Source organism: Ahaetulla prasina, chromosome 6 (genome assembly GCF_028640845.1).
Source record: "Ahaetulla prasina isolate Xishuangbanna chromosome 6, ASM2864084v1, whole genome shotgun sequence".
NCBI classification, from domain to species: Eukaryota; Metazoa; Chordata; class Lepidosauria; order Squamata; family Colubridae; genus Ahaetulla; species Ahaetulla prasina.
In genome coordinates this window covers 22790402-22815335 of record NC_080544.1, presented here as the reverse complement: position 1 = coordinate 22815335, position 24934 = coordinate 22790402, and the positions used below count along the sequence as shown (strand labels likewise).

Here is a 24934-nt window from a genome sequence, read left to right as displayed (position 1 = left end):
TATCTTGAAACTCCAAAAAAAAAAAAGTGTTATTAGCCATCAAACCTCAAAAATAAACTTTCCCCAAAAGGTTTCCACAATTTTGGCCACTACTGTAACTCTGAAGTTACAAAAAAATCAGACCAGTTATAGCATACAGCAGATTCTCCAATCAAGAGCTCTGTTGCCTGAATAATTGTTAAGTTGTGATCCCTATAGATCTGAAGAGGAGCCTTTTCTCAACCTTGACTATTTTTAATCTGTGTGGACCTGCTGGCTGGGGAATTCTGGGAGTTGAAGTCCACGCAGTTTAACACTGTGTTTTCCAGAGATTAAAGCAGCCTCAAATGAAGTCTGGGCCAGCCAGAAGTTCAATGGGTCCAGTTTCTCCAGAGCTCATTTCTAAGCCTCTTGCCTCTCGTAAGGCACTAAAGTAATAAGTTTTTTCTTCCATTGATCTTTCTCCTATGCATGCATACCCGTGCACACACACCTACAGTACTGGGTCAGGTCTCCCTGGCTGGAGAGGTTCACCTGGTTGGTTTCGACAAGGCAGGAGGAGCAAGGAGCAATTCTACTTCAAATGGGGAGGGGGGCGACAATAGAAGAGGCCAGTGGTGGGTTTCTGAAACTTTTACTACCGGTTATGTCGGTATGGCTTGGTGGGCATGGCATGGTTTGGGTGGCTTGGTGGGCGTGGCAGGGGAAGGATACTGTAAAATCTCCCTTCCCTTCCCACTCCAGGGGAAGGTTACTGCAAAATCCCCATTTCCTCCGATCAGCTAGGACTCGGCAGAGAATAGATGGGGGTGGGGCCAGTCAGAATTTTTACTACCTGTTCTCTGAACTACTCAAAATTTCCGCTACCGGTTTTCCAGAACTGGTCAGAACCTGCTGAAACCCACCATTGGAAGAGACCCTTTACTACAGCAGAGGTCTCTAACTTTGGCAACTTTAAGCCTAGCGGACTTCAACTCCCAGAATTCCCCAGTCAGCGAAGCAAAGCAAAACAAAGCTTGCTGGGGAATTCTGGGAGTTGAAGTCCGCCAGGCTTCAAAAGTTGCCAAGGTTGGAGACCCCTCACTCTACAAGGCTGCTGTTTTGCTGGCTGGGGAATTCTGGGAGCAAAAGGCTGGCTGGGGAATTCTGGGAGTTGAAGTCCTCCAGGCTTCAAAAGTTGCCAAGGTCCGAGACCCCTCGCTTTACAACGCTGCTGCGCAAAGAAGCGGAGGGTGAGCGCCGGACCCACGATTAGTTTTAGCCGATTCAGCAGCCGCTGCTTTTCTCCGAGAGGAGGCCGTCTGCTGAATTACTTTGGAGTGGTGTGTATCCCTCCTCCTCCCCACATTTCCAAAATCCTTAAAGGAAGAATAGGCTTGGGGGGGTTTGGAAGAACAGTTCCTCGTTCCAAAAAGTCCCCACGGCGGAGCCTTCCCGTTTCTTTCGTCCTCCGGGGCCGGCAAGCAGCAATTCCACGGCCGACGGGCAGCTCCGTTCCGCGCTGTTTTGTCGCCGCCACAGGAGCGCGCTGGGCTCTTCGCGGCTCCCTCCGACTTGAGGGGATTCGCGGGAGAGCAGCGAGTCCCGCGGCGTTTCAGTCCGAAGGGAAGCTGGGTTCAGTCAGCTCTGGCGCTCTGAAATATTCATTCCTCCAACCGCCTGAAGAATGAGGCGGGGGTCTTCGTCGCCGTCGCCACCTCCTCCTCCTCCTCCCGCGTGCGCCCCGTATGAGCCGCCTCAGAAGCCGCGCGGCGGGCTTCCAATTCGGGCTGCCTGACGGCCGGCTCGCTCCCCTCAGGAGTGGGAGAGCGCGCCCTTCATCAAGGCCAGCCCCGCGGGGGGGGGGGGGGCCGCCAACGCCGCCTCGCCCTCTAGCCACGCGCCCACCCGCCGCTTCTTCTTCTTCTTCCTCCTCCTCCTCCTTTTCGCGCGCGCCCAAAGTTGGTTCGCTCCCTCCGGCGAAGAGGAGCCGGCGGACGCCCGTGGGGGGGGAAGTCTCGCGGCAGGACGCGGGCGAGGAGGGTGGTGGTCGGGGGGGAGAGAGAGAGGAGGGCAGGGCGAGGCGAGGCAGGGCAGGGGGGGCGGCGCTCTGCGGCAGGCTCCTCTCAGGCGAAGGCAAGCTTGGAGAGCGGACGGCGGGCGGGCGAGCGAGCCGAGGCAGGTGACGCGGGGCGGCGAAGGCGCTCCCGCGCTGGGGGCGGCCGCCCGTCGTGCCGGCAACCTCCCTCTCTCTGCCTCTCTCTCTCTTTTTTTTTTTAATTATTATTTTTATTGCTCCGCTCCCTCGACCTCCTTCTTCGCCGCCGAGGATTCCCGACTTTTCTCTCGCCCGGCCGCCGGACTCGGGAAGCGCTTCAGCCTCAGCCCGCCGTTTGTTCACCCGTCAGGTAAGGCGAGAAAGTTCCCTGAGCGCCTCCCGGCTCTTTCCCCCCTTTTTTTTCACCTCCCGCTTCTCCTTTTTCGCTCGCGCTTCGCGGGAAGAGTTTTAAGCGGGGCGTCTTGCGGGACGCGCCCCCGGCTCGAGGCTTTTTTTTTTTTTTAACCTGCTGCTTTGAGGCGGTTCGTTCGGCGGCGGCGGCGGCTTTGGTGAGGGGGTGGGTGGGTTTAATAGATGACCACCTCGGCGGTGAAGGAGCACAGTAATCGTTTGGAAGTTGCCGTTTGAAACGGGCTTTCTTCGGAAGGAGAGACCTTAACGGTGACTATAAGAACTGGGTAGGCAAACCCGACCCGCTTTCCTGGAGAGATTTCCGAAAGGGGCTCCAGTTGGGCTTTGTGACGCGCGAGTAAGGTTTGCTACTTACTGGCACAAGGGTGGGCGGATTTTCCTACCTTTCCAAAGCCAGGTACCTTCCTGTTGTTATCCTCCTACCTCGTGCGCAGCTCGAAACACGCCAGGGAGTAAAGCTTGGGTTCACACCCGAGGGACTTGTTTCCAAGTAAACAGGAGATTTCGAGATTATTTGCTGGTTGTGCTTATGAGTTGCTCCCGGGCAGCATCAGCGAACTCGACCCGAAAACCAACAATAATGAAATCAAAGCAGTCGGGTTACATTAAATCACTTAATACCGAACACGGATTAATTTTTTTTTTATAAAGGCTGTGCCTGGCAGCGTAAAATTGGGGAAGGGAGGGAGTACGCGGGGCGGGGAAGCACCAACATCACAAAAAATAAAAGGGTTTGCCCGGCAAAAGCAAACGAAATGAACTTTTTTTAAAAAAAACAAACAAACACGTTTTTGGTTCCTTCTTCCTCTGTGTCTAGGGAATAGCTTTAATTCAGGCTTCTCTTCCTTGTGGTAAGGGTGTTACTGGAATTTAAGTTTGGCTTAACCATGTTTGGGATTAGTTTCTTTTCTTCAGTTCTTTTGACTTGGTGGCTGCACGGAAATTGTTTGGAGGCAAGGAAGAGAACTGCAAAAGTTGGAATTTGGATGCAGTTAAATCAATGGCATTGGAAGTATTTAAGAAATGCCTAAGGTTGGCAAATCCCCTTCTTCCCCTTTCATTCAGGCTGGGTTTTAATCGTTTCCTGAATAAAATGTACCTTTCCCCCACCACTGGCAACAACAGTTCTATTTTAGGAAGTGGTCCAGCTGTAAAAGACCCAGGGGGTTGCTGGACTAAAGGCACGAAATGTAGCATCCAAAGAGCTGGCACAATTGTTTAGCAAAGAAGTTGAAGCTTGCAAGATAAGATGGTCTGATACAAAAGAGTCGGAGGGTTCCTGAGCTTTTAAAGATGGTTAGAAGAATCCCTTTTAATGCTGCAGCTTCAAAGCCCTGAACAATGTGATATGGTTAAGAGGATCCTCTTCAAAACAATGAAACTCGGTACTCTGGATAGACCTTCAGTTGTGGAAAGATTATAACACCAATCTAATTTTACTTGGTGGCAGTCCTGGTGGGATCATAATTTCTCTGTCTAAATTAGTTTATCACAACTAAAACTAATTGGGGTTCTGGCCAGGTGACTTTGCCCTTTCACTGGGGCTGCCTTTCCTAATGGCTCAGGTCCCTTGCTTGTAGATTTTGTTTTCATTCCCAAGAGACATCTTTGTATCTTTGGGACCACATCCATTTGAAAATACACCTCAAGGAAAAGTTATTGATGGGAAAGAGGTCTTGAAATAGGAAGCACCACAACAGGTCTTGATGGAGATGAAGTCCAAGGTGGCTTGTCTGCCACCTTCTAGACATATTCCAAAGCTACGATGCAGTTGTTGAGTTGTTGAGGTTTCTGTGATTTGCCACACCCCCTTGAGCCCTACAGCTGTTTTCACTGGAACAAACCCTGAACTTGGATCAGGTGTGCTTCTTGGATCAGGTGTGTTTTTCTCAGGCTGGGTGAAGATCCCTGAGAACTGACATTTCTCACTGTTCCTGCTTCTTTCATGCTGAAGGAAGATACCTGCTTTTTCCCCAGGTTATGAAGTTCACAGCTAACCTTAGTTGTTATTTGCCATCCTTGGTTGCTAGAGCCCATTATTTAGAACCATCCTGTATAACTATTCTTAGCATTGAGGTGAATAGAGGATGGTGTAATAACACCAGACATTAAAAAAACTGAGGGTTCTCTGTTTCTGAAAGACTAAATAAGTCCAATAAATATTGATAAGGCTGGATGACAGATTGATTAAGCTACTCCTTGTCATGGGATAGAAAAGCAGGTTGAGGCCAAAAGCAACATAGAACAAGCAACACTTCTTTGTACCAGTGAGTTATAGCCCAGTTTCTCTTTGGGAAGAATGTCATTTTGACTTGTGATGATGGCCTCAGAAAACGTATCAGAGGAGAGTCACAAACAAAGGCTTTGCTTAAACGCTAGCCACAGTTATAAACCTAAACCCAACATGGGAGTAATATCTTATGTGTTGCACTAGGACTCTAGAAAACCAGGTTTAAATTTCCAGTTAGCTATATTAAGTTCCTTGGGTGACTTGGGAGAGTAGCTGGCTGTGATTGATCGTTTCATTATTTGGAATAAGTATCTGGATGCAGAAATCAAGATAACCACTGGATGGCAACAGAGAGATGCAGGAAAATTTAATTCCGTGTTGGGTTTTTGCAGCTAGGAATGGTAGCTCAACGTGAAGTGGTCCTTCAGTCATGCATGGTTCTCCATATTTTAATGGATATCATTTTATGGCTTGTTTTAGTTGCTGCTTTTTTGACTTCTTGTCATCAGGGAGAGTAGCAACTACCTTGTTCTCTACTAGCCTATTCTTTATTTGTCTTTGATTTTTAAAGACAACTTTCTCCAAAAACTCTTACATGTCAGAAACATTTAAACTTTATTATGGCTTCTAGCGGCCAGTCTGGTTTTCCTTCACCCAGAATATAATTTTTTCCTCTCACAATTTTAAGTTATTTTCATTCTGCTTTCTGATGATTCTGCTTTCATTGCCATGGGTTATAGTTTGGAAAACCATTGTTTTGAGAATATGTTGATCATTAGTGTTATGTCTCCATATTGTAATACCTTTTCCAAGTTCATGTTTTGCATTAAGTTTCACAAATAAGATGATAGTATACAAATTTAGAACATTCCCTGTTGCAAATCAGTTAGTTCTATAATTGTCTTTGCTGTTCTGAATCGTCATAGAGATCCTTTAATAGGCAGATGAAGTGGTTCATAGCACCCATGTTTTTAAGGATTATCCATAATTTGCTGGTGTCAGTACTCAATCAAAATATCCATAAAACAAATACAGATCCCGCTCTTGAAATTCCTTTGCCTTTTCCATTATTCATCAGGTATAGCAATGTGGTCTCAGGTGCCTCTTCTGAATCTAACTTGAATATCTGGCAGTTCTCCTTCTATGTATTGTTGAAACCCAGATTTTAAAATATAGCAATTTTTTTTGATAATTTGGACATTCTTCAGTAGTTCCCTTTTTTGTTATTGATATTTTCCAGTCCTTTGGCCACCATTAATTTTTTTCTCTAATGGACAAGTAAGCAGCACATGAGCTGCCACATTTTGCAAAATTTTAAATAGTTTAGCAGGCACATGAGATCCTGCAGTTTTGTTGTGAACATTAGGTCTCATTTTTTTCCCCGAAGGCCATCACTCTGCTAAACAAATAATTCCATCAACACTGTCAAACTATTTACTAAATCTGCACTACTATTAATCTTCTCATCGTTCCCATCACCCATCTCTTTCCACTTATGACTGTATGGCTGTAACTTTGTTGCTGGCAATCCTTATGATTTATATTGATATATTGACCATCATTTGTGTTGTAATGTTGTACCTTGATGAAAGTATCTTTTTTTATGTACACTGAGAGCATATGCACCAAGACAAATTCCTTGTGTGTCCAATCACACTTGGCCAATAAAAAATTCTCTGGTGTTTGTTCACTGATCTCTTTCCATCTTCTTTCTCCTGTAGATTATTCTGTTCTTTGACATTTTTGATACCCACTTTTGAATAAATCCTCTGATTTCTGCAACTTTATTAAATATCTCTCTTGTCCTTTTTCATTTTATGTTATCTTCAGTCTCTTTCCATTGCTTCCTTAGCTATAACTTCTTTTTGCTTCTTGATCTTGGTAAATTTTTCATTATTGCCTTCTGCTCTTCCTAGTTGTTGTTTTTTTAGCTTTTTTCAACATATCAGACAGCTATTTTCCTTCTTTTAGCATTTTTTAATATTTTTACTTGTTTCATTTATAATAATAATAATAATAATAATAATAATAATAATAATAATAATAATAATAATAATAATAATAATAATGCACATTTAAATCCTGAGTCTTTCAGATAGCAAATTTAATCCATTGAATTTTTTTCTTTACTTTCACCAGGTGATCATATAAAATATGAGGTCATGTCTTACTGGTTTGGTTATTTCATTTGTTCCTATAATTTAATCAGAACTTTTCCATCTTTGCTTGCAAATACATATAGTCAATCTGAATTTGGTGCTTTCTGTCCAGGGATGCCCAATTGCCCATGAACTTAGTTACTTCTTAAATTACTAGATACAAATAGTTGCTGCAAACATTGAATTTGCTTGGCAGAACTTTATTGATTTTTCCCTTTATTGTAGATGATATTTTATTTGTAGCATTGGCATCCCAGTTTCTTATAATTAGCATAACTTTTATGTGTGTATGTTGGGCTGACAAGATGTTGCAAATGATCATAGAACTGTTTACCTTCTTTTGCTTCTCCATCTGGAATATTTTGATGGATCATGATACTACTGATTGGCCTGTCTTGGACTCAAATTGAGATCAATCTGTACCATAGTTCACTGAATTAACCTAACTGCCAGGATTCACACACACACTGAATCATAAAATGGCCATGCTGCTTGCGTTTGCGTTATACGCTGAGCCACAGATTATACTTAATTGAATGCAGAGATTGCTCCTAAGGGTGACCTGCTCCATAATATTGTTGTGAGGATAAAATGTTGTGGGAACTATTTATACTTTTGCTGCTGGAGAAACAGCAGGATACAAATGTAAGAAGTAATGCTTCTTGTAAATCAAAGATTTATTTATGCAGCCTTCAGGATTATATATTTATTTTGAAAATAAATATTTTTTTAAATAAATCTCCTTCAAGTTGCGATGGACTTTTAATGACAACACAGGTGTTTATTGTTCTTGATTGAATATGACATCAAGTTGGTCTCAGCTCTTCGTGACTACATAGCTATACCATCTCCAGCATTATCTATTCTCAAATTAGTCCTCTTCCTGTTTTATTTGACCACCTTTTTGCTGGTCATATTTTTCTCTTTCATTCTACCCTTCCCAGCACTATAGATTTCTCAAGAGATAAGATATTAATGTGTGCAAATGATCTACTTATTTGTTTTCTTGGCTATCATTGGTATTCTGAGCGGTCTGACAATATTTTCTCGGGTGCAAAGTCTCAACGCTAAACATGCGCCTTAGTCATTTTATTGGCAAGAATACAGAAGTGGTTTGACAAGCTTTCTTCCATTTTTTTAAAGAAAAGTTTTAATTCCCGGTTCAGCCTACATTATTGGGATTTTCTAGTGATGTATGGAATTCAGTAATGATCTAAGTATTAACCACGTTCATCGGAACTGAAAGTGCTGCCACATGTCTGACTTGTAATATCAAAATCCTTTTGATAAGAAATTCAATTGTCTCATGATAATGCTGATGAAAAAAAGGCAAAAAAAAAGGAATAGATTTGGTGAACGTTAACAAAAGAATAAGGAGAATGAAAATAAAATTAAGAGACTACTGTAGTAGATAGTACGATCATTTTTCCAGAAATATCACCTATCTTATTTTTTTGAGAGAGAAAGGATGATAACAGAGTACATCATGGTTATTCTTAATTATTAAAAATATTATATTATTGTTTGCAAAAAGCTTTACATAAGCACACATCCAGAGCTCCAGTTACCTTGCTGTCTGGCGCCTTTGTGCGTTTTAAAATACTGCTTATTTTTGTTATTATTATTATTGTTATTGTTATTGTTATTATTGGGGACTCCTTCCCCAAAACTGAGAATATCCAGTAATGGGTGCCATATTGCTTTTAAATTTCATTTGTAATGACTTTACTGTAGCACCTCCTAAGGTCTAGCATCTTTTCCAAGTTAGGTAGCAAAGAGTGCTAAAGATACAGCCTTTCACATAGCAACATTAGATAGTGTCTGGTCCCTCTTTGCAGTAACACATTTTATACTATGAGTATATTTATACATGAGTTTACCAAGTATGGAAGAGTGGCGCACACTTTTTAAAACATAGAAATGCTATAACTTGTAGAGAACTTGTAGAGAAAAAGAATTAAAACCTGCTTTCTGCCAGATGTGTCAAAGAAAACGCAAATTTGGCCTTTGCAGCTTTGCCAGTTGATGCTCTGGTCAGCTGTTGTTCTTTTTTGTATAAGAAAATAAAATAGAGATTGCCATGGCATCTTTTGCATGAAGAGGAATACATATTTCAATTTCCTATGGGAAAGATTGAGACAAAATCAACATTTTGGACAATGTGCAGTTGTAAAGGTAAAGGTTCCCCTCGCACATAAATGCTAGTCGTTCCCGACTCTAGGGGGCAGTGCTCATCTCCATTTCAAAGCCGAAGAGCCAGCGCTGTCCGAAGATGTCTCCGTGGTCATGTGGCCGGCATGACTCAACGCCAAAGGCGCACGGAACGCTATTACCTTCCCACCAAAGGTGGTCCCTATTTTTTCTACTTGCATTTTTACGTGCTTTCGAAACTGCTAGTTTGGCAGAAGCTGGGACAAGTAACAGGAGCTCACCCCATTACACAGCAGCACTAGGGATTCGAACTGCCGAGCTGCCGACCTTTCGATTGACAAGCTCAACGTTCTAGCCCCTAAGCCACCGTGTCCCTTCATGTGCAGTTGTACTTGGTGGCCAAATATAATAATTCCAGTGGTCTGGACTGGAATTCCAATGACTGGTCAGTGTAGGTAGCCATAATTTGACCGGTTGACGCCCTCTGCTTCTGGAATTACGGTCTTGCAAGTTGACTTAGGGGAAATTATGAACTATACCATTAAAATGTGAATTACTTATCAATTTGCATTTGGCCCTTTGAAGCAAACTGGGACCAAGGAAATGGTACCAGAGTTTACACTTGTTAAGAAATTGTTGCTTCCTGAGTATGCTCACTTATATAATAACTTAGATTACAATTTTTATAATTATTTTTAATTAGTTATTTATAATAACTAATTAAACTAAATAATTATAATTTATAATTAGTTATAATAACTTAAGACCTCTTCATCCTCCTATTTGAAAATGGTTATAGTTACGCTAAAGAAAAGGAATACTTGGATTGCTAGCATATGAACTCTGCATTCATCTCCCGGAGGCCTAAATGTTCATTTTAATATCCTTTGGATCATGTGTGAATAACAGTAACCTTATTTTGACCGCTAAAAAGATACCACCACAGGCAGGCAAGCGGGTGATTTCAGAACTAGAAGTAAATGTGAGAGCAAAGGTGGAAATGAATTAACCTTTGTAAAGTTGTTTGCATATTAAAATTATAGGAACTGATTTGCTGAATCAGATTGAAGGGCTCAGATTGCCTAAAGTAGAAGAATGTTATCTCATTATGCTTGCTAAAAGTTATGTTGTATTTTATGGATGATGATAAAAGAATTCTTCCCAAGGGCTTGAAGGTTGTTGTTGTTATTATTGTTTGGTATGCTGGATGGAGTAAAGTTAAAAAGGAGAAGCGAAGTAGAGTTTGGCAAAGAATCCTTTTGATGTTTTGAAGCACTGAAGACCCAAACCCATCCCATTGATAATATATTTTATATACAAGAAGTGGGTGGTATTTTGAGGAGAGACTAGTGGATAAAGACTAACTGGTCTTTAGAGCATATGGAAAAGGAAAGGAATGTTTCTTTTTTTGTAGTTGTAAAAGTTCAAATTGCCCTGGAATTTCCCTATCTGGTATGTTGCAGAATTTTTAAAAAGTTTTATATTTTAGTTGAGTCTTTAATGTTCATTCTGTCTAATTATCCCAGTCATCAGTTTTACTCATATCTAAATGTAGGGCTTGATGTATTAAATTGTACATTTATATACTGACATGCACAAGATAGATAGATAGATAGAAAAATAAATAGATAGATAGGTAGGTAGCAATAGCACTTACACTTATATACCACTTCACAGTGCTTTTACAGCCCTCTCTAAGTGGTTTATAGAGTCAGCATAATGCCCCCAACGATCTGGGTCCTTATTTATTTATTTATTTATTTATAATATATTATATAATATATATTATATAATATATATATAAATATATATATTTCTAGACCGCCCTTCTCCCGAAGGACTCAGGGCAGTTTACAGCCATATAAAAACAATATTACAAACATTAAAATAATTTAAAATGAAATATTTAAATTTAGGCTAACTCCATTTAAAACCCATTTAAAATTCCCAATTAAAACTATCAGGCCAGTCCTGCGCGATGAAACAGCCATGTTTTCAGCTCACGTCGAAAAGTCCGGAGATCAGATTTTACCAACCTTGAAAGGATGGAAGGCTGAGTCAACCTTGAGCCTGGTGAGATTTGAACTGCCAAATTACAGGCAGCCGGCAGTCAGCAGAAGTAACCTGCAGTACTGCATTCTAACCACTGCGCCACCACGGCTCTTATAGATAGATGGATAGATGGATAGGAATAACACCCCCCCCCCCCACATTTACTGTTTGGCTAGATGAACAAATGTATAACTGGGTGAGAGGAAAAAACTGCAGTCCTGTACATATCTATTCAACAGTAAGCCTGAAACCGTACATTTTTCCAGACTTTGAAGTAAGCCGATGGAACTCAATAAAGTATATATGGAGCTGGCAATTGAGACAAATGACCTTGGGACTACATATTGCCCTCAGCTTAATTCCATATTGTTCCTCAGCAAAAGCAACCTGTCTCTTCTCTAGCAGTTTTCAGCACAAAGAGGGGGAGAAAATAAAGGAAAAAAGTAAAAAGTGCTGACCTAAAGATAAAGAATGGTACCACCCTCTTTCTTAAGCCCAGCTACTATTGCCATAATGCCTCTAGTACATTATACCTACAGAAATGCAACCCTCATCAGAAAAATCATTGCTTGTACCAGGAATATAGGCTTGCATTATAATTTTTACTTCATGTAATTTTTCTGAATTGCTGACTGGAAACAAATGCTAGAACCGTTTTGCATGCATTTTGTTTAGAGATATTATTATATGGAATCAAAAAGGGTTTAATTGCTTGTTGGTCTATTTTCCTTTAAATTCCCACTCTTATAGCTGGCATGTAAATACAATTTCTTGAAGGCTGTGTGTCTGACATCCTACACATATAGAGAGATGATGTTGATGAAGAAGAAGAAGATCCAATTAAATTTTTAGTCTTTCACATGAATATACTGTATTTTTTGCAGTATAAGACGAATAGCATAGCATAGCATAGCATAGCATAGCATAGCATAGCATAGCATAGCATAGCATAGCATAGCATAGCATAGCATAGTTTTTATTGGTCAAGTACGATTGGACACACAAGGAATTTGTCTCTTTGTGAATAAGCTCTCTGTGTACATACAAGCAACAAAGTAATATAATTATAAAATACCAATAGTAGAAGATAAAAGGAAAGATGAGTAGGATAATAGTATTACAACCCTGCTACATGGGTAAATATCTTTAAACATAAGACAGTGCTGTAGGAAAACTGTGTTTGGGAGAAGCTGGCTGTTTAGTGGTGTTTTACTTTTTTTCATAATACATAAAAAGAGTTTTTCTCCCTTTTGATAAAATATTAAAGTTTGAGCAATCAATTGACATTGGGTCCATTCCATTCCCTGTTGCACTTCATTTTCAATTCACTGTAGTTACTTCTTCAAGCTGCATTTCCATCCTGTTTTATTCCCTGGTTTTGTTGTCTTCTGTTTGCAGGACAGTTATCTCTATTCTATGATTTGTTATGCTTGTTTGACATTTTTGCTGAAAAGAGGCAGATAAGTAGTGATGTGCATATGAAGGTGATTTTATGTCTGTGGGAGAAAATGTCTTGCTGTGGGTTGATTGATTAATTGATCAAATTTATTGGGACACCCATCTCACAAGAAATGACTGGGTGGCATTCAAATAAAATTTCAGGGACTTCTAGACTGGAACATTAAACAGGATGGAGCTAATCTGACTTTGTGTGGGTTGTGTTTGTGTATGTGTGCGTGCATGTGCACACGCGCGCATGCTCACACACACACACACACACACACACACACACACACACACACACCATGGGAGAGAAGGCCCACCTTCTGGCACTCATCAAATATCCCTAACAGATGAAAACCACAACTTGACTTCACTGTAGATTAAAGGGGTATTGATCTAGAATAGAATGGAATAGAATTTTTATTGGCCAAGTGTGATTGGACACACAAGGAATTTGTCTTGGTGCATATGCTCTCAGTGTACATAAAAGAAAAGTTACATTCATCAAGAATCATACGGTACAACACTTAATGATAGTGATAGACTACAAATAAGCAATCAGGAAACAATATCAGTATAAATCGTAAGGATACAAGCAACAAAGTTACAGTCATAAGTGGAAAGAGATGGGTGATGGGAACGATGAGAAGATTAATAGGAGTGCAGATTTAGTAACTAGTTTGACAGTGTTGAGGGAATTATTTGTTTAGCAGAGTGATGGTGTTTGGGAAAAAAAACTGTTCTTGTATCTAGTTGTCCTACTTTATAAATTGAATATATTATATGATGGATTTCACACAACTTTGCCTATTTTCCTGCCTCTAATTTTTTTTGGTGGATGATCTTAAATATCTAACGATACATGGAAATAACCTTTTCACAAGGAAATTTTAACTGATAGTTAAATAAGAATGAGGATGGTTTCTAAAACCTCTGTAGTTTTCATTTTTATGGGGAAAAAAAACTGTCTCCAGGAGTCAAAAATACTTGATGGCCCATAGTCAATAAATCTGTATAATTTCCTACTTTCACTAAACTGCACATAAGGGCGCCCCGGTGGCACAGTGGTTAGAATGCAGTATTGCAGGCAAACTCTGCCCATGGCTTGGTGTTCAGTCTTGACGGGGCTGAAAGTTGACTCACCCTTCTATCTTTCTGAGATCAAAATTGTTGGGGGCAATAAGCTCACATTGTAAACCGCCAAGAGAGTGCTTTAAAAAGCGGTATATAAGTCAAAGTGCCATTGCTACAAACTAAATACTATTATACAGTATTATAATTTGTTTTGCTCTGCCTTTTGTTTTCTTCATTAGAAAAAAAAATTAAAATGCCCTATTTGCTTTCACTACAGAAGAATTATTGAGTCTGTCATCTGCACCTCTATAACTGTCTGGTTTGGTTCTGTAATCTAACAAGACAGACAGAGACTTCAGAGGATAATTAGAACTGTAGAAAAAACAATTGCTACCAACCTGCCTTCCATTGAGGACCTGTATACTGCACGAATCAAAAAGAGGGCTGTGAAAATATTTACAGACTCCCTCACATTCTGGACATAAACGGTTTCAACTCCTATCCTCAAAACGGCACTACAGAGCACTGCACATCAGAACAACTAGACACAAGAAAAGTTTTTCCCCGAATGCCATCACCCTGCTAAACAAATACTTCCCTCAACAGTCAAACTATTCACTAAGTGTGCATTACTATTAATCTTCTCTGCATTCCTATCACCCATCTCCTCCTACTTATGACTGTATGACTGTAACTTTGTTGCTTGTATCCTTAAGATTTATATTGATTGTTTCCTAGTATAACATAACATGTATGTTTTAGTATGATTTGATTGATTATGTCATGCCCCTGTCGGAGTCTGAATCCAAAGGGGAAGAGGAATAGCTAACAGAGAGTGAGAGAGTGGATCTGTTGGCTGTGGAAGAAACTGGGGAAGTGCAAAGTCAGTCTGGGCAGAGCAGGCGAGAGGTAGAACAAGAGAGAGGGGGTTCAGATGAAGACCAAGGCCCACCTCCTCCTCATCCTAGGCAGTGCAGGGAGGAACGGAGAAGAGAGCAACGTGGGTTGCGTGGCTTACGGGGGAGGAAAGGGACCGAATCCTCTTTACAAGGCACAGCTGTTGATGGAGTTTAAAAGGAGAGGCAAATGGGAGGAGTGGTTGTTGGGAACAAACACTGAGTTCATCTGGTGTTTATCTGAGTTTTTGGCATCCTCCCAACTGGTTTGGTTTACTGCTGTGCTACTTCACTTCTGGAATTCCCTCTTTTGCTTGCCCTGCCGGATTAATTACCTTGTCTTACCTTGCTGGATTTTTAGTTGGAAGTTTTCTGCTTACAATGTTTGGGACTGAAGTATTGTCAGCCAAAGACTATTACAGGTTGGTGGAAGAGCTCTCTCCAGGCCGGAGAGTTGAAAGGGACATTGGGGGCACAAGTGGTGATAATAAAGGGACTCATATCTGTTCTCTGGCTGTGTTACCTTTGTGTCATGCCCCGGGTCATCACAGCTTATTTGTACCCTATGATTATCATTAAGTGTTGTAGCTTATGATTCTTGACAAATGTATCTTTTCTTTTTATGTACACTGAGAGCTTATGCACCAAAGACAAATTCCTTGTCTGTTCAATCACACTTGGCCAATAAAGAATTCTATTCTATTCTATTCTATTCTATTCTATTCTATTCTATTCTATTCTATTCTATTCTATTCTATTCTATTCTATTCTATTCTATTCTATTCTATTCTAAATTTTTACCAAAATGCTGCATTTACTTTTAGGTTGAATCATGGTCTCATCAGGGCAAACTTTGTATGGCATTTTCTCCTAGAAAATCTGTACCTATTATAGATTAGCTTCTGCAGACCACTGCTATCATGAGCTACTTATTGAGATTTATTATGTGCTGTTCCTTGCTAGGGATTATTATTGTTAAAGTGAAAAAAATAGTTTTAAAATATAAATAAATAATATGGAAAAATACAACAGTAATGTGTATAGCATGTCGATTCCCTTGGAAAAGAGCTGCAGAAGAAATTCATCCAGTTAGGACACCCAATTAAGTGACATTTCCCCTCAATAATGACCCATACTGCTGTCTGTAGAGTCTTCAGTAGGGACATTAGAGGTGCCATAAGGACGATGGTTATAATGGAGAGGGAAGGTTATAATGGAGAGGGAAGGATAATACTTTTAAGTCCTTCATCCAAATTTGATTTGTGATACTTCTAGGTCAACTCAAATGGAATAAAACAGAATAACACAGTTGAAAGGGACCTTGGAGGTCTTCTAGTCCAACCCCCTGCTTAGGCAGGAAACCCTAAACCACTTCAGACAAATGGTTATCCAACATCCTCTTAAAATCCATTGCTTCCCTGCCCTACCCTCAGGTGCTTTTGGAGAATAGGTTGACTCCCTCTTCTTTGTGGCAGCCCCTGAGATACTATTAATAGTAGTATTAGTATAATAGTATTAGTCTCTTCCCCTGGTACGTTTGGCTCATTCTGTCACATCACGTGGCAATACATGAGCTCCAGGGTCAGAAGAATCATATTTGCACAGTAGCTGCTTAGAATATTAGGAATGGGCCAAAGATTTTAGAATGTGTTTGTGGTCCTCTCATAGGCATCTGATGGCTGCTATGGAAAAGCAATACTGGATCACATGGATCAGGTCAGATTCAGCATGTTCCTCTGATGTGTATTGCTACATCTGCATTTCTAAAACAAATAAAAAACTAGAATCATTTTGAATCTCCAAAATGGAAGAATGAAACTGGCTGTATTAAAATTTCAATATATCCTATGTTTGGGGAGTGAAGTATACCAAATACTTTGTTTTGATAATTCGATTAATAGAGAATTTAACATGAAACAGCCTCAGGGCTATTTCAAGCTATTAATCAATTCCTTGTAGGTTAGTTTAAGAACTAGTTGACTTGAGTTTTCATGTTTGCACAATACCGTTACATTCTCCAATCCAATTACCGGTAAGAAGTTGCCCCTTATAAAGAGATACACGTTCTCTCCTTGTTACTTACCTAAAACATAATTTTCCTCTAAATGTGCAAATTTTGACAGTATACTTAGTCAGCTTGTATTGCCTAATTAAGTGAATAGTATAATGTACTATGAAAGTAAGTCCTGTTAAATTCAATGCAACTTACATTTGGATGACATAAAAAAATTATGCTACAATGCATTTTTCATTAGCATCAGCTGTGCATACCAAAATCATATTTGGTTGTTTCAAATATTTTGCTAAGCAAATCATTTGAAATGATTTGTAGAAAGAATCACAATGCATTTACATACCACGCTAAGAAATACAAGATGATATACAAGCAACAGTGGAGGCCCCATACTATGAGTTCAGTCATACAACCTCCAAGGAAAACCAAATGATCAAAGCATAACTATATGTATAAGATTACCATAATTTATTGAGATAATTTTTGCAGGATCATTGAATGGTTGAAACTTTCCCATTGTACAATAGAAAATATAAAGGATCTTGTAGGTCCCAGCAATAATGGAACAATTAATGTTGTTGTGATGATGATGATGATGTCCAGAGTCATTTTGTAGGGGAGATGGGTAGCATAAAAAAATGAATAATAATAAAAGTGAGCCTATTCCCCCATCACTGTTATGGAGTGTTGATTCAGAAAACAGAATGGTATTTCACTATGCTCAGGGGCTAGGACGTTGAGCTTGTAGATCAAAAGGTCAGCAGCTCAGCGGTTCGAATCCCTAGTGCTGCTGTGTAACGGGGTGAACTTCTGTTACTTGTCCCAGCTTCTGCCAACCTAGCAGTTTCGAAAGCACGTAAAAATGCAAGTAGAAAAAATAGGGACCATCTTTGGTGGGAAGGTAACAGCGTTCCATGCGCCTGTCAGCCTGCCCCAGATCAGTGTTTGAGAAAATAAAAACCCAACTTCATCATGTTGAAGAATTTGGTAATCTTTATCATACAAGTCTGGATGCAGTGAAAGCAAAGCTGGAACTGGAAGTAAATCAAAACCCCAGAGTCATATTCTCTCCTGAACCCTCCCCCTACTAGAGGTCATACAGTAATAGTCCAATGTCTTCTTTCTCCTCAGCCACGTGTAGTTTCACTTCCGATATTCTCCCACTGTCAATCTTCTGAATGGAATGTGGAATCAGCAGCTGCCGTTACATTCACGCGCCAACACAATTCAAACCTCTGGTTTTGAAAATGGCATTTCCCCTCTCCCCCACATACAATGTCAGCCGACGCTGGGAACAGTGAAAACCTCCCCCCCCCTTCTCCATAAAGCATGTAAGACAATCAGTAGAGCAAACTTTTAACAAGGTAATAAAATAGTCAGATAATCTAGTAGGAGAAATACACTAAATTAAAGCGGAGGCTGACAGCACCTTTGGTGTCTAGTCATGCCGGCCCCATGACCACAGAGAGGTCTTCGGACAGCGCTGGCTCTTTGGCTTTGAAACGGAGATGAGCACCGCCCCCTAGATTCGGCAGCGACTAGCATGTATGTGCGAGGGGAACCTTTACCTTTATCTAACACTTCTTAACTCAGAAGGAATACTCAGGAATATCAAAAGCACAATAAGTAATTTGATAGAACAATGAAACAAATACTATCTCAAGAGGATTCAACAATGATCTTATCTTTTCTTCTTTGTAAAACAGACGCATTGTAATATACCTGCTTCACGCTGTTTTTGATGGAAGGCAATAGTGGTAGAAACAGTTTGACTATCTGTAGCATACACAGTGATGAGTGTAGTATTCAGAATATGACTACACGCTAATTTATCTGCTAGAATTATCCAGATTTCTTTGTGTATAATATTTAATTACATATAGCTGGAAATAGTTAAGAGGATAATCTTTTGGTTGCAACTAACAAAAAGTGGTTTGTTTGACTGCTTCATAGGTGTAAGCCTCATAAGTCTTTTGTTAAAATAATAATTAAAAAAAATGTGTCTACATCCAATATGACCCATTGCTCCTTGGGCAAAAGCCTATATTTCAGTTGGCCAGGTTACCTGTAACAACAGAGCATTGTTAGGTGACATGCAGGTTGTCCTAGACAACTAATGGCTAACTATGACAGCATTGCTGGTTGTTTTCATACTATCCATAGCATAGGTGTTTAGACTGGATTTGGCACTTTTATCCACCTATCAAGAACTTCCCAAGGACATGGGATAGGCAGGTATTGTTGTTTGATAGTGTTAAAGGTATTGCCACAGGATGTAAGCTGTTCCAAGTAAAACTGCCTTTTGCAATTGAGGGTGATTGGTGAAGATTTTTTTTCAATACTGGTGGTGTTCAAGAGGTGCTCCAGGTGTTTTGGGGTTGTACCAAAGGTGCCTATTCACTATTAGTGCTATCTCAACTTTCTTTTGCCACAGTCATTCTACTTCTATTTGCAAGTCTTTGTATAATGTAATTATCTGCAGTTCCTTCTCTTCTGTTCTTCTGTCTCCAGGTAGCGCCATGTCCATTATCCAGACTTTTTTGTCTTTGTTATTGATAATTAATAAGTCTGGGATATAATGTGGCAGGCACTTGTCTGTTTTGTTACTAGATTTAATATAGTGACCCACTCTAGTAAGCTCTGGGCAGCTTACAAAATATAATAGTAATTAGAACAATTAAAAACATGTAAACAAATAAGACAGTCTGGACTAACAACCACCATTAAAACCAAACATCACAGCTCCGTCGAAAACACACACACACACACACACACACACACACACACACACACACACTGTGTGTGTAGGGAAGACAGTGAATCAGTGAATGGTGTGGAAAAAGAGGATAAGGATTTATCTCTTAATGCTGGGGTTATCCAATAAAATAGGTTTAAAATATCAAAGCATACACTTTTTCATATAGCATTTAGCTAACTTGGTATGTTTTGTACAAAATATAGTTTCCAACTACCTACTTGATCAGTTTTTAATAAATACGCAAACCAGCAGATTGGCTGCTAGTCATAATGGTTGCATATTTCCCACAGTAGAGGTGAGACTAAGCACCTAAATATTAATGTCTAAGGGACATGAGCTGGTGGTTGCTATTGTCTTTGTGTTTCATTTTTGAGTTTCCTGTAAGGTTTTGATTAGTCTCTGTGAGAAGAGAAGAATAGCTTTTACTGAGATTCAACATAGTTGTTTCTTATCTGGACAGCATATAATACAAGATGTTCACTTATTTAAATAATTGCATCAGTTCAAAATAAAGTCTCCAAGTTATATTTGACTCCTTGTGAATGTAGTTTTCATGGAAGTAAAACAAAAATAGGTTGTTACTCTTTTCTGGATTTTTTCCCCCTCGGATTAGCCTAGAGTCTTGGGATTCTTCATTTCAGTAGTAAATTGGCCAAACCCTGCCCAGAAAAATACTATTGAGGGTTACAATTTTAGGGGGACCATAATCTCTTATTAGCCAAAGGAAGAAAGGGAGCAGAGCTATTTAAGAGCTGTGTAAAAGAGGGAATTTCAGCAGAACAATGTCTTTTAATATTCCTATCAAAAATAGAATAGAACAGAACAGAACAGAATAGAATAGAATTTTTTATTGGCCAAGTGTGATTGGACACATAAGGAATTTGTCTTGGTGCATACGCTCTCAATATACATAAAAGAAAAGATACGTTCATCAAAAATCATAAGGTACAACACTTAATGATAGTCATAGGGTACAAATAAGCAATCAGGAAACAATATCAATATCAATTGTAAGGATAGAAGCAACAAAGTTACAGTCATACAGTCATAAGTGGAAGGAGATGGGTGATGGGAACGATGAGAAGATTAATAGGAGTGCAGATTTAGTAACTAGTTTGACAGTGTTGAGGGAATTATTTGTTTAGCAGAGTGATGGCGTTCAGGAAAAAACTGTTCTTGTGTCTAGTTGGTCTGGTGTGCAGTGCTCTGTAGCGTTGCTTTGAGGGTAGGAGTTGAAACAAGATGTGAGGGGTCTGTAAATATTTTCACAGCCCTCTTTTTGACTCGTGCACTATACAGGTCCTCAGTGGAAGGCAGGTTGGTGAGAACCTCATCTTTATATGCCTCTGGCCAGTGATCTATGATCAGGTAAAAAAAGAACAACAACTCATGTCATGGAAATTTTCCCTAGGGCAGAGTGAGAAATAGTCACTTTCCCTTTAAAAGCATATGTTGTCACTGGAATAAAGAGGTGATATAGACCTCAGCTGCTCTGGCTGTTGTTCCTAGTAGAAAACTTGATTGTAGCTAAAGAGAGTGACAGGTTAGAAATCAGAGAGAGCAGCCAAACTGAATGCCAGGGCTTACTAAAATAATAAAGATTAAGAATTATTGTGATTTACTGCCTGTGTTAGATTAACTGTTATGCTAGTGGAAGAAAAAGCCCTTTTAAAGTTTCCTGAATACTCAAAGAGGAAACTAGAGCAGATTAAAAATAATGCAGACAAAGTGAGTCTCAAGAGTGGAAATATTGGCAACATTTAGCTAGGGTGTGTCTCCAAAGTCTTATGAAGAGTCAAATGGTTACTATTAATTAATTGTAGACCACTTAAGAAGAACAGCATAGAAAGTTTTCACCCATGGGCCTGACAGTTTCTGGTGGCCCTGACTCTATTAGCCTTTCCAAAGAGTATGAACAGATTTTCTCTAAGGAACTAGGATATTTTTGAAACCAGAATGTGTGTGGTTAGGTGTAATAAGTTGATTATGAGGTTCAATTGTGTTTTACTTTTTTCTGTTTTGGCTTTATAAAATACAGTATTGTGTACTATGTTATCACCCAGAGTAACATGTTTAATTTGATTGGCTATATAAATTAGCTAAAATAAATAAATGCATATATTTTTAAATCCTGATTGATTAATAATTAGCACTTCCTGGTTTACTGTCTTTAATTCAATAAGCAATTCTATCTTCTTTTTTCAAAAAAAATCTGAAAATCTTACCTTTCACAATTAAGTACTGAAATTAAATTGTCACACCAGTCTAAAAAACCCAGGTATTCAGCAAAAGAAGTATTCATTTCAGTAACAAAAAGATTAATCTTTGAAGAAAAGGACATTGTCCATTTAATTTTTGCTTCTTTAAATTGAAAGCCATGCTGTGCTATATTCATTTTTCTCAAAAGCAGTTAGACTATAATGAACATTGATGTTAGTTCCCGTGACATCTTTGCATGTGCTGCTTAGATGTAGTTAAATCTTTAAGGAAGTGCTGTTCCTTATAAAATAAAAGCTATAATTTATTACATTATTATACCCTGGAATGATAAACATTGTTCCCTCCATCATCTGTCTGTCTGTCTGTCTGTCTGTCTGTCTGTCTGTCTGTCTGTCTGTCTATCTATCTATCTATCTATCTATCTATCTATCTATCTCCCTCCCTCCTTCCCTCCCTCCCTCTAAAATTGTGTGAAATACCAAGGCCCAAGTTCTAATATGTTGTAATATGTTAAAATAGTAAGTATTAAGATTAACAATAAAGTTTCTTGTGAGATGGGCAGCCATGTAAATTTGATAACTAAATAAACAAGCTAATTAAAAGTTATTTGTTTATCTTTCTAGGACTTAAATGATTACTGGATTGCAAGCTTTGCAACAATTAGAAAAATTGGGTAGTCTTGATATTAAAGTGGAATGCACTAGGAGCTGTCCTTCCTTGAAGTGCTGAAATTATTACTGTTAACATCTTGCAAGCAATTTTCTTGAAAGGAAAGTGTCTTTAATATGATTTTACATTTGGTCTTTTTTTGGTTTTTTTTTTTAAAATATAATCACAATCCAGTTTAATTTTGCTGAAGCACTTCTTAAAACTTCTGTACAATTTAAAATTGAATTTGATTTTTGTCAAATGCTTCTTGGCCATTTATTCAAGTTACACACTCCTTTCCAATTCCATTGCTGTCTCTTGAAAGAGTGAATTATTGAAGTTATTGGAAATTACAGCCTGAAACCAGTGATTCCTAAACTAATACATTATCTCAAAGTTGATAGATGACAATAATGATTTGTTTTTAAAGAGCAATTTTGTGTTGTTTTAAACAGTAAACTATCCTCTTTTGATATAAAATGGGATTAATACAATATAAAATTTGGTTTTGTGTATAGCGGACAATTGGGGATTTTCAATAAAGTTGAGTTATAGTTTACTTGCTCTGGGAAATACATTTATGAGCTGGAATTCTGTCTAACATGATTTGGCTCTGATCTACTATTGCCAGTTTTTAGACAGAAGTTCATAGGGTTGTCCGTATTAATTTAGAATGATGGTTATTTGTCAAAGGTTCATGTATTGTCCTTGGCTAGATATCCATATGTGGAATTTAGCAAGGTGTCAGGAATGATACTTTATCTATAAGGGGTAATGAAAAGATGATTATCTGGCTGACTGTGCAACCAATCACAGTTTATTAAATTTATATGCTGCCCAAATCCCATGAGTCTACTTTCAAAATTAAAAGTAAGCAAAGGAGACATTGCATTTATGGAATTTAATGTGGAATCCAAACATTTGAAATATGTAGAATTATCATAAGAAGACTTCTAGGATAAAAAAGGGAAAATTCCTGAAGCTTATAGAGAAGTGAAAAAGATTACAGTTGTGCAGTCTCAGGTCCAGAAATCTGCACTGATGTATTCATCCAGTTGGATCTTTTTGTTGTTGTTCTTTTGGCTCAGACCACCTCTGTCCTCCAGCTATTCCTTAATCGGGTTGAATGGATCATTAGGAAAGGTAATGTTTGAACTCCACGGATTATTTTAAGGGGTAATTCCTTTCTCAGAGTTAGGCATTTCCCATACTGTTACACAATTCCTTTAATAGTAAAGTCTATTCTTGATTCTTCATTTTGGCTTGAGAAATGTCCATCAGCAGAAAACATGCTGTTTCCAACGTCCCTTTCCAACATCCATATAAACCCTTGCTTTATTATGTTGTCCTAATTCTTAGATCTGCTTCTTTATCATTCTGCTTAAAGCCGATGTTTCTCAATTGAATCCTTCTCTCTATTCTTAATAGTGAAGGCAGAGTAAAGCAACAGAACTCTAAACAAAGCAGTGTTTAAATCTGTAAGGCAATATCCAAACTTCAGCAAATGACTTTGTCTTCACAATGACAACACTTGCCCTGTGGAACAGTTTTTCACTGGATGCTTAGGTGATCCTGACCTTGTTAGACTTTTGTGAAGATCTGAAGACATGGTGTTTCAGTCAACAATTGGAATAGGTGGCTAGATGTGCTCTGCTGCTACTGATATGATCGCTTGCTTTGGGGACTTGGGATATTGTTTTATCTTTGGGTGCTAGGTGTTGTATGCTGTGATTCCATATTTTAAGCTTTGTATGCTATCTGGGCTCCCCTGTGTGCTCTATGTGTCTTATTTGTTTGGGGCATCTATGATGATTGGGGTGAATTCATCAAGATGCATATTTGGTCATTATTAAAATATTTATTAATGTATATTTAATTAAGAGGTATTTTAAAATTTGAGTAATAGTCCTAAATATATTTGATATTATATCTACACGCATTCACATATAATATTCAGGAAAAATACAAATACTGCATTTATATTCAATATTTCTATCCAGAACACCAGTTATATGTGAGCATAATCTATGAAATGCTTTGTAAGAATTGAGATCTCAACTACTTTGTGAACAGAGCTAAGTACCCTGTAATGTTTAGGAAATGTCAAATGTTTTTATAGCTCAAACTGATCAACATGAGGTGTTGCATATCCAAATCTTTTTAAACATTTGTTGCTCAAAGTACCAGACAGTTTTAGCAATAGTACTTAGACATATATACTGCTCCATAGTCTTTAGAGCACTCTCTGAGCAGTTTACAATATCAGCATATTGCCCCAACAATCTGGGTGTTCTGTTTCCCTCCCCCTAATACTCCCAGCAAAGAGTCAGTCAGAGGCCTTCTTTTCTCCTTTTATTTACATAGATACATGTCCTGGCCACGTCTACCCACGGGCCTGCCAAGTTTCTGGAGATAACGAGGAAATTATAGATAAGGCCAGAATTACTCACGAATATATTCTTCCCTCCATTGAGACAGTTAGCTCGCGCCAATTCATTGCTTTGTCCAAGACAAAAAACCAGAAAGTCCCGCCTCCTATTTATAGTCTCTGCAGATGTCACTGCATGACAATTATGACTTGGCTTTGTCCCAACTCTTCCGCTGCTGCGCACGCCGATCACGTCTACGTAATCTTGCATCACTCCAAAACTGTTCTTGGGGCGTTGCCAAATCAGAAGAAGGCTCCAGAGAATCAGGCCTTGCCGGCCCCTCCTCCTCCCTTTGAGTGGGTGCCAGGGAGGGAAAGGGCTCAAGAGAAGCAGGGCTGGCCAGGTCTTCTCCCTCACTTTCTGAATCATCCGAGTCCAGGAGTCCGGGTCCAGGAACCTGGGTCACAACACTGGGTCTTCATTTTACCGACC

General features: G+C 39.2%; 1 protein-coding gene across 1 annotated transcript in view; it reads left to right on the top strand.

Moving 5' to 3' along the window:
* Positions 1-2251: 2251 nt before the first annotated feature.
* Positions 2252-24934, top strand: part of CDH23 (cadherin related 23) — a 719962-nt gene continuing 697279 nt past the window's right edge. The window contains exon 1 of the mRNA XM_058188066.1: positions 2252-2366. The gene's annotated coding sequence lies outside the window, so the exon portion shown is untranslated. The remainder of the gene's footprint in view (positions 2367-24934) is intronic.